This window comes from Amaranthus tricolor, chromosome 6, assembly GCF_026212465.1.
Source record: "Amaranthus tricolor cultivar Red isolate AtriRed21 chromosome 6, ASM2621246v1, whole genome shotgun sequence".
NCBI classification, from domain to species: Eukaryota; Viridiplantae; Streptophyta; class Magnoliopsida; order Caryophyllales; family Amaranthaceae; genus Amaranthus; species Amaranthus tricolor.
In genome coordinates, this window is record NC_080052.1 from 17,741,418 (window position 1) to 17,751,179 (window position 9,762).

General features: G+C 30.1%; 1 long non-coding RNA gene across 1 annotated transcript; it reads left to right on the forward strand.

Moving 5' to 3' along the window:
• Nucleotides 1-5,576: 5,576 nt before the first annotated feature.
• On the forward strand, nt 5,577-7,456 carry LOC130815375 (uncharacterized). The gene is made up of 2 exons (XR_009042564.1): nt 5,577-5,777; nt 6,783-7,456. It is a non-coding gene; the product is annotated as an uncharacterized LOC130815375 (long non-coding RNA).
• The last annotated feature ends 2,306 nt before the right edge of the window (nt 7,457-9,762 follow it).

Below are 9,762 nucleotides of genomic sequence, written 5' to 3' on the forward strand. Positions count from 1 at the left end.
GAACAACAGTAATTCCTTCATTCTCCTTCGTTCCATTCCAGATTTCGAACGCAAAAACCCTTCGTTCCATTGTCCTTCGTTCATTCACATCTATTTGGAAATTTTTAAGTTTGGGATGATCAACAAATTGGGATTTTGTGTTCTTTGAAAATCTTGACAGTTCGACTTTGTTTTTTTCTTCTTTTACTCCCATTCACATCTAATGATTTTGGTGGAGGTTTCTGAATGACTTTGCTTCTGGTTTGTTTTACTTTTGCTTTTTGATGATATTTTTGTCGTTGAATTTGGCTTTTTGGTGTGTTGTTTGTTTATTGATGGATTAATGTTTGTATTTAGGGTTTGTGATTTTATTTGCTGAAGAAATCCACTTAACTCTGAAGAAATCAAGTATTTTTGCCTATTTAACTCCTTATGTTTAATTGATTGCTTGTTGTTTTATCGATGAATTATTGTTTACTTTATTTCCATTTCATTGTTTGATATTTGAGTTCGTGTTTAGGGCTTGTTATTCAGAAATTTGTTTTTGGTATTTTGGTTGAATTTTGTAGTGTATTTTTCAATTCTAGAGATAAAATTGAACTCCAGGCTTTTCCATGTATACTATTGCTGCATCCATAGACCATGCAATTTATTCATATTTTTTGTTCCCAAAATGACTTTTTCTTTAGAAATTCATTTATGGGTGTTCCACACCCTAAATCATGCAATTTCATTTTTATTTGTTGCTTTGAAATTGGGTTTTTCTTCCAAAATTCATTGATGATTGATATCAATTAATACTAATCATGGGTTTCATTCTTGGTTGTTCTAGCCGTTATTCCATTCAATGCTTTGTAATTTTGTACATGATTTGTCGATTAATTTAGCCTACTAATACCACTCGATAGAATCAAAATGAACATGTATTTGGTATTGCTTGTGATGATGTTCATGAAGGATTTCACAATCTCTTAGGAATTTGGATGCTTGAGATTGAGATCATCCTCTATAGCTTGTAGACTTTCATAAGGGTGTAGAAATGATTGATCATCCTAATTGTTTGAGCATTTCTTATGTATGGGCTGGTACAATGCGAACTATGCAGGGGTCCAAGGCGTTCTCTGTGGTGGAGGCTCTTGGTATCGGATTTGCCCTAACTATACATTTCTAGGTACGTAGTGATTAATGAAATGTGAAAAGTTGTTTGGTTTCTTTAATTGTTATTGATTCATAAAATTATTATCATAATCGATTTGTATGATGATTCTTGTTGTGGATGCTCACTAAATGACCTGATTTCTCTACATTTTTGTATTTCATGATTCAATTCATCAATGCAATTGGCATTTTTGTTGGAATTGTAATTGCCTTGTGTCTTATAAGTTGTAACTGAATAATTGCTTTTTGTATTACATTGAATTTGATTTCAATACTCCCTTTTGTCTCTCCCAATATAGAATGTGGTTTGGGAAGTGAGATAGGTAGCTCTTCATTCTGAATACATGTGCAAGTCTTCTCTTCATCAGCAAAACAGCTGGTTGTGTGCATCTTCTGAAGCAAGTGATGATCAGTATATTTGGGCAACAACAGCAGCTTCCAGAAGGTTGTTTTATCTTTACAACAGCAACTTTGTCATGATTCGTGCTTCATGTCTATCAACGGTGTATATGCTGCCTCAATCAAGGGTCAATATTTAGAGACATAGAATTAATTAGATGAGCTGTCAGTTTGTTGTAACAACCTTTGTATTCTGTTATTTGTTTGTTATGATGCTTAGCTGTTAGTTATCTTATGCCTATATATGCATAGGTTCTTTTGTACCTTCAGATTATATTTTCTTGATTCAATAAATGAGAATACATTTTTACTCTTCTAATCTCCTTTTCACTCTTTAGCATTTCTTTAGCACAGTTTGTAATTACTGCTTTTGATATGGTAAAATAACAATATTATTGGATTATTATGAGTATAAAACGAAAAAAGAAAAAAAAAATAGAGTTATTTGCTGCGGTCAGGGGCAAAACCGCAGCAAATAATGCACACTTATTTGCTGCGGTTTTGCCCCTGACCGCAGCAAATAACCCTCCTTATTTGCTGCGGTTTTTGCCCATGACCGCAGCAAATAATGCCCTTATTTGCTGCGGTTTTGAACCGCAGCATTTAAAAAAGGACATTTGCTGCTATCACTATTGCTGGGGGCCAAAACCGCAGCAAATAATGGCAAAATAACCGCAGCAAAAAACGTTTTTTTCCACTAGTGAAGGTCTGGGAAGGAAAGGACGGCGGTAACTCATACCCATAAAGGAGAGCGCGGCCAAAGAAGTCCCCCGACTCGAGAACGATAAATTAGACGTAACTACACGGACAAAATTTTTTAAAATAAAACCAGATATTCGGTATCCGATATGAAAAACCGAATATCCAGTTTAATTCGATTCGGAACCGTATCATGATTTTTAATATCCTAAAAAGGACATCCGCATTTCCTTGAAATCGATTTGGTATCTGGTTTTGACCAACTCTTCCTAATACTATGTGTCCCTCTCATTTTGTATCACTTCCCATTTTGATTTGTACTTTCATCCACAAACGCATACCCTCTCTTCTTTTTAGTCACTCATTTCTATCCACTTGTTTTGTTGCTCACTCTTCAACCCAATTTCGCATCATATTAAATTTCAACCATTTAGCATTAGGTGCAAATTAAGTGGAACATAGAAAGTGTATATATAGTTAATCATATAACTTAATGGCGATGTTCTAATTAAACACCTCCAATATAAGACTATTCATAGTTAATAAAAAAATAAAGTAAATGGTAGAAAAATCACGATGTGACCTACGTAGGTTAAATTAAACCTAATCCAAACCCTACTTGACGTGATGTAGAGCTAACCGACTTGAACAGTGACCCAACTCAAAATCCTTTCACCTCAACATTTTGACAATATTTGTAATTGTAGACTATATATGGCACGTATTAAGATCTTCAAACAAAAGATTACCCAGAAAAGGGAATAGGATGTCTAGATCTGCCCACTGCTCAGGTACAGCAAGAAATAGGCTGTTGCATTATAGCCTTGCTTGGCTGTTGGTTTTAGTCGGTCTTTCCATTTGCTTTAGTTAAAACTATACAAGAGTGGAAAACCATCAAAGACTTGGACAAAATAATAGTATCTATCAATCACATTGGAAAAAGTAATCTCAATTCTCAAGGCATCTTTAAACAAGTCAAATGTACTACTATTGTTTAACAGTTGGGTTCTCATTGTTCATGCTTATTATTACTTTTATTAATTTGTGATCATCAAAATAATCCCCCCCCCCCCCCTTTTTTTATTTTTATTATTTTTTTTTTAACAATATAGGGGTAAAAAATTCTTTAAACTTCGATTGTTTTGGCAATAACAAAGGAATGGCCTCTTAACCGTTAATCAAAATCAATATCCTTCTCTTCCCCCTCGATCAATTTACATCATTTGTCATTTTAGTCCATCATATTTAATTTACATCATTTTTATTTTTGGATAATGATTTACCAATTTCTATTAACCTCATCCATATATTTTAACTTTATTTTAATTTAATACACATAGTTCATTCTCTCTTTTCATTTACAAAAATTTACCTAGAGTAATCCAACATTTTCATGATTTTCCTACAATAATCCCACTTATTGATTAACCATGAATAATCACAACTTTACGGGGTATTTGCCTAGAGTAAATTTAGGTAACCGGATGACCTGCTATAGTAGGTAATTTACCATAAAAATAAACTAAAAAATTAATTATAAAATTAGAGAAAATATTTTAAAAAATTCTCAAAAAAGTTTAACATTTTTTTTAAGGCATTTTATTTTAATTTATTTTTTTTAAATAAAACTTGGTATAGCAGGTCATTCGGTAACCCGAGTTTGCTCTAGGCAAATATCCCAATGGTTAATCAATATGTGAGATTATTGTAGAAAAACTAAGAAAATATTAAATTATTCTAGATAAATTTTCCTTTCCTTTATTACCATTAAGCATATTTTTATTAAAAAAAACTTTTACTTTTTCTTTAACTCAATTCTAACGGGACAAATAAGTAAGAATGTTTCCTTTTCATATTCAAATGAATCAAGTTTATTAAAGTATATTGTGCTTATTTGGGGAAATAACCGTCTAACCTCTTCTCTTTCTTTTATTTTCTCAATTAAAAAAAACTAACCTTTATTGTTAACATTAGGCTATTATCAATCTTAACGGCCATTTGATAGGTGGTAATAAACGGTTGTAATGAGAATGAAAAACTAGTGTAATTTTAGTTGAAAAATCTCTTGGTTACCTTAATGGTCATGCTTGTCCAATTTCAATCATCTCATCTACTTCACAAAATTCATTCCTTATACATTACCATTGGGAGAGGTGGTATTAGGTGGTAATAATGGAAATTTGTGAACGAAAAACTTTTTGTGATTAAAGTTTCATTACCATGGGAATGATACGGAATCTTTTTATAAAATTTTACACTATAAATTATTCTCATTATCACCATTTAGTATCACTAACCAAACGGGCCGTAAGATTAATAGTAAGCCCCAAACCTTTTATTTTTGCTTTTTATGTTTTTGGTTACAAATCAAATTCATTCTCCCTATATATAGAGTTATTTTATCCAGTTATTGGATTAAATCAAACTATATGTTGGGTTTAAAAGTCTCTCATGGTGAACGTTTAGAGTTTTTATATCAATTCATTGTCAAAATGGGTCTTAAGAAAATGTATTAATTTTTTCTCTGCCTCTGCACAATGGGTGTCAATTCTACTAATACAGTCAATAGTATCAAACTTATCTCTATTTTACTACTACACTAGATCAATAAACCCCCTCAGAGGAAGTTATATCAAATAGCGATGTGATAGAGGGAATGCTTCAGTATCCGATCTTCTTTATAATGATCGTGAGTTTATTTATAGTTAATTTTGTTTAATTAAATTGTTATGTGTTTGATCGAATGTTTCTTTGTTCTAGATGTTTCTTCAAAAAAAAAATAGACTGTGCTTCTTTATATACTTTCTTGTACTTGTTTTACAAAGTTATCAGAGTAGTGAATGCTCATATAAATTTATTTTTCAAAAAATTATTTGTAAAATTATAGTAACAAAGTTAAGTCATTTATTAATTATAATAGCAAAGTTTAATATTAAGAGTTAAATTTTGACTTTTTTATTTATCTTTTACCAACACAAATAACCAAATCCACTTAAACCAAATTAACTCATCTTTAGGGCTGGCAAAAACTGACTCGACCTGCTAACCTGATCTGAAACCGACTCGAAATTAGCGGGTTTGAGTTTAGATTTTTAACCCAATTAATTAAATGGGTCAACCCGACCTGATCTGTTTATTAAAATGGTTAGGTTCAATTTGAATATTTAAACCCGAAAAAAACCTGTTTAACCTATTTATTAAATGGGTCAGTCAGGTCAGGTCGACCCATATTATCTGATATTAACCCATTATACTAAATGACACATTATTGGGCCACTTGGGAGTTGGCCCTATGAAATGCGGATGGATGGCGCCTAAAATTACATGATGACTAATGTTATTATAATATTAAGCCATTGAAAATCATAAACCCTAAAAATTAAAATTATTTCGCTTTCCTCACTCTTGTTCAGTCTTCTACTCTTCTCTGTGCGGCGTGCGCCTTCCTCAATCCTCATTCCTCTTCAATTTAATCTACCTGATCTTCAATTGAATCTAACTGATCTTCAATTCAATCTACCTGATCTTCCAGCACTTTGCCGGTATTCAATCATCTTCTCTTTCTCTTTTTTTGTGATTCATAATTTCATACTTTGTTCGAAAATAAACTAAAATGGTGTTTGGATTGAGATCTGGAATCTTTCGTTATGAAGCTTGTACTGTGTTCGATTTTCAACTCCATTAATGGCTGAAAGTATTTTATACTGTGTTCGATTATCAACTCCAGAAAAATTATGGAAAAAGTATTTTATACTGTTTTTTTTTACTCTGTTCGATTATGTTAATGCCATCTTTTATTCTTCATAATAATTTGGTTCGTGTTTGTGTTTTTTAGTGTTCGATTTTTTCAATTTTGTTTGTGTTCCATTTTCACAATGATTCTGTTTGTGTTCTTACTATCAAGTATCAACTGATTTGGGTCAAATGGGTCAAATGACCTGAAATATATGGGTTTAATGACCTGAAAAAAACCAGCTTAAATGGGTCATTAGCAGGTTGACCCGACCTGCTACAGATCAGGTCGGGGTTTCAATTTTTGACCCATTTAATTAAATGGGTCAGGTTCAGGTCAAGGGTCTATTGACCCATTTATATATGATCCGAACCTGAAAATGACCCAACCCGACCTGTTTGACACCCCTACATCTTCTTCCCTTCACCTTCTCATCCACAATCTTTATTCCACATTCAAGCTTTTAACAACAATAACTTCACTTTCCTCTTTCTTTCTTCCATTTGATTATTCTTTCTCATTTTTTTCCTTTTAGATCAAAATTCCAATATTTATTTGAATTGTATTAATGAGATTTCCCATACAAAATCAAGCTGATTTTCAGTTAAGATAAAGAAAATATTAAAAACTCACCTCATATTTATCAGTTATTTTGATGAGAAGGGGAAAAAATATTGAAAATTATTAATTTTAATGGTGATTTGAGTGCACCAAACAAAGACTATGGATTAATATAAGTGCATAGAAGTGGAAACTTTAGGGTGTTTAAGTTATTCACTTTAATGTGTAGTTAAGTTGATGGATTAATTTGTAGGTTTATGGTGGTGTTTAAGTATGGTTCAATGCATAGAGTTATTAGTGTATTGATGAAGAGACTTAAACATATGATTCATGTAACCTGATGAATAATAACTAATGAGTTAAACACATTGTTTGAACTCTAATATAGCATGGTGTTCAAGAAAAACTATAAGGATTTTGCAAACAATTTGAGGATTGATTCAAAGGATTGCTATAGTTGTAATGAATATATTAATATATTACACTCCAAACCTCAATATTAATTACTACAAATGATCACTTTTGACATGGTTTCAATTGTGGCACAAGTAAGTAATATTCGTGGTTATGCTGTCAGCCACGGAAATTCAAGCTAGAAACTTACTTGACACAAATGATCTACGGGGAAAATCATGGTGTGGTTGAATTGTGGAATTGACTCTCATGAAACTCATGTATTTGTAGTAGTATATTATTAGTTTTAATATTTTAGAATAAGTCGAATGAGTATAATATCAGTGATATAAATTGATGTATTTGTATAATATTAGTCATATTAACATTATATTATTCGTATTAATTTAGTATAAGTTGTATTAGTATACTATTAGTCGTATTAGTGTGTTATTTGTCGTATTAACATAGTTTTAGTTGTGTTAGTGTATTATTATTTTATTATTTGTGGTAATAGTGTAGTATTAGTTCTATTATTGTATTTATAATAATATTACTATTGTATTAATATAGTATTAGTGTAACAGGAGCGGCAATCTCGATACATAATTAACATATAATAATAATGTTTGATACAAAAATATTGCTGAAGTCTCAAAATGCCGAACTGTTAAAAACTTTAAATCATAAAACTGAAATTATTTAAAACAAAAGTAAAATATTATATGTGATAAGAAATATTGTTTGTTCAAAATGAAAAGCTTACATCATCATCAAGTCATCAATAAAGAAACAAAAAGCATATAAGTTCTCGATAAATAGTAATTGTTGCGGCCTGGATCAAAATCTGAACTAAATCCTGCAAATGCTGCCATCCATTATACGGATGGCAGCTGATTGGATCGGTTAGCGCTTAACGCCGAGCATAACTTCCTATTCCGCTCAAAATACGAAAAATATACGCTACATTTACAAAATAATAATTTAAATACGAACTTATAATTAATTGACACCACCTTATACTTTTACCATATTCTTTTTGTATTTCAAACTTTTTAAGTCAATAAGATACAATTCTCGATCCTGACAGAAGTACGTTACTGCCACTTATACAATTCGGTAATCTTAACACTTAAGTAAGTTCATTTGGTTAATACTCATAACCGTACCATGCATCATAGCATCAATACTAATCAAGTTTATCACTGATCAGCAAGCACATTAATATGACACCTGATATATGTAAGGGTATGGTTAGGTGAGGACCGTAGTCCTAACCCCTAACTGTGGTGGAGTCGTCACCCCTCCAATACAATTTATGCCCAAGCTCTACAGAATAGGTAGCTAACCTCCTGTCTTACACCGCATTTTACGTGCCGGCCAACACGGACGCTGGGATTTTACATGCTGGTCCATTGTTCGACATAACCTTACTATCAGGGTCATTCAATCAATATTCATTCACACATGTACATCACATTTTTATTACTACAATTTGACTTTGACTTTGACTTTGATCAACTTAGGTGATAACCTCTTTTATTTAATAAAATTGTTAATCATAATATAAAATTAACCTTTATGTCTTTATACATTCATTATTAAATTTTTACATATTAAATTTTATTTATAATTTTATTTTTGATAGTTCGCTTACTTCACACTAATAACTTAATATTCTATCAATAGTCTTCAAATTAATATTTTCCACAAGTAGCAACTAAAATCTATTTCTCTTTAAATAAGTTCTTAAAATCAACATTTTCAAATTTACAATTTATTCTCTTCAAAAAAAATAAATTAAATATTCTAATTAAAATTCAAGTTAAAATTGCATCATTTGGGTAAGTTTCCAAAATTCTACAAGTTCACCAAAAATCAATATTTCAAGTTTAAAAAAATAAGTAAACTTGTTAGGTTTGCAAAAATCAACATTCTAGTTATAAAACAAATAAAACTTATAATTTCACAAAAATCAATATTTCTAGTTTTAAAACAAGCCAAACTTATAATTTTCACAAAAGTCAATATTTCTAATTATAAAATAAGTAAAACTTGTAATCTCACTAAATTAATATTTCACACATAGTTTGAGCGGCAAGTATACTAAAAATACTTTTACATCATTTTACATAAATTTGGGTCAAATAGTTAGCAAATAAAATATTTTGCTAAATAGTGATTAAAAGTTACTTTTATTATGAAATCTCATATATTCAAGAAAAACACTTCAATATTTAATAACTTATAAAAATTTCTCAAAAATTTCTTTTTAAATTGTAACTTTATTATTATCACAAAAATAGTTGTAATAATTTAAAATAGTAAATTATTACAACTATTTTTGTGATAATAATGAAATCTCTTTTTTTTTATTATGAAATCTCTTTTTTTTTGTTTTTTTTAATATATCTGATAGTGGTCGAATGGCCTATGAGTGTTTTGGGCCCTTTTCACATAAAAAGAACGACTTAATTTAATTTATCATACTAAATCCTAGATTAAAATAATTAACATAACCACTTACAAAAATAAATACTTTACGCAATAACTTAGAAATTTACTATAACCTTAAGGACAAACTTAAATCTCAAAATAAAGTATAATAACAATATTCTTAATATAACCATACTTAATAAAAAATAAGTTCATAAAATATTACTACCTTATACACTAATTTGAAGGCTAACATAAACATATTAATAAAGTTTTAACATAAAAAATCCTTAAATATAATAACATTCCTCATGTAACACATAACTCATAAACATACTAGCACTAGTTTTTTACTTAATATCACTCGAATATAATTTTGCACCCAACTTTCTAAACTTGTTCAA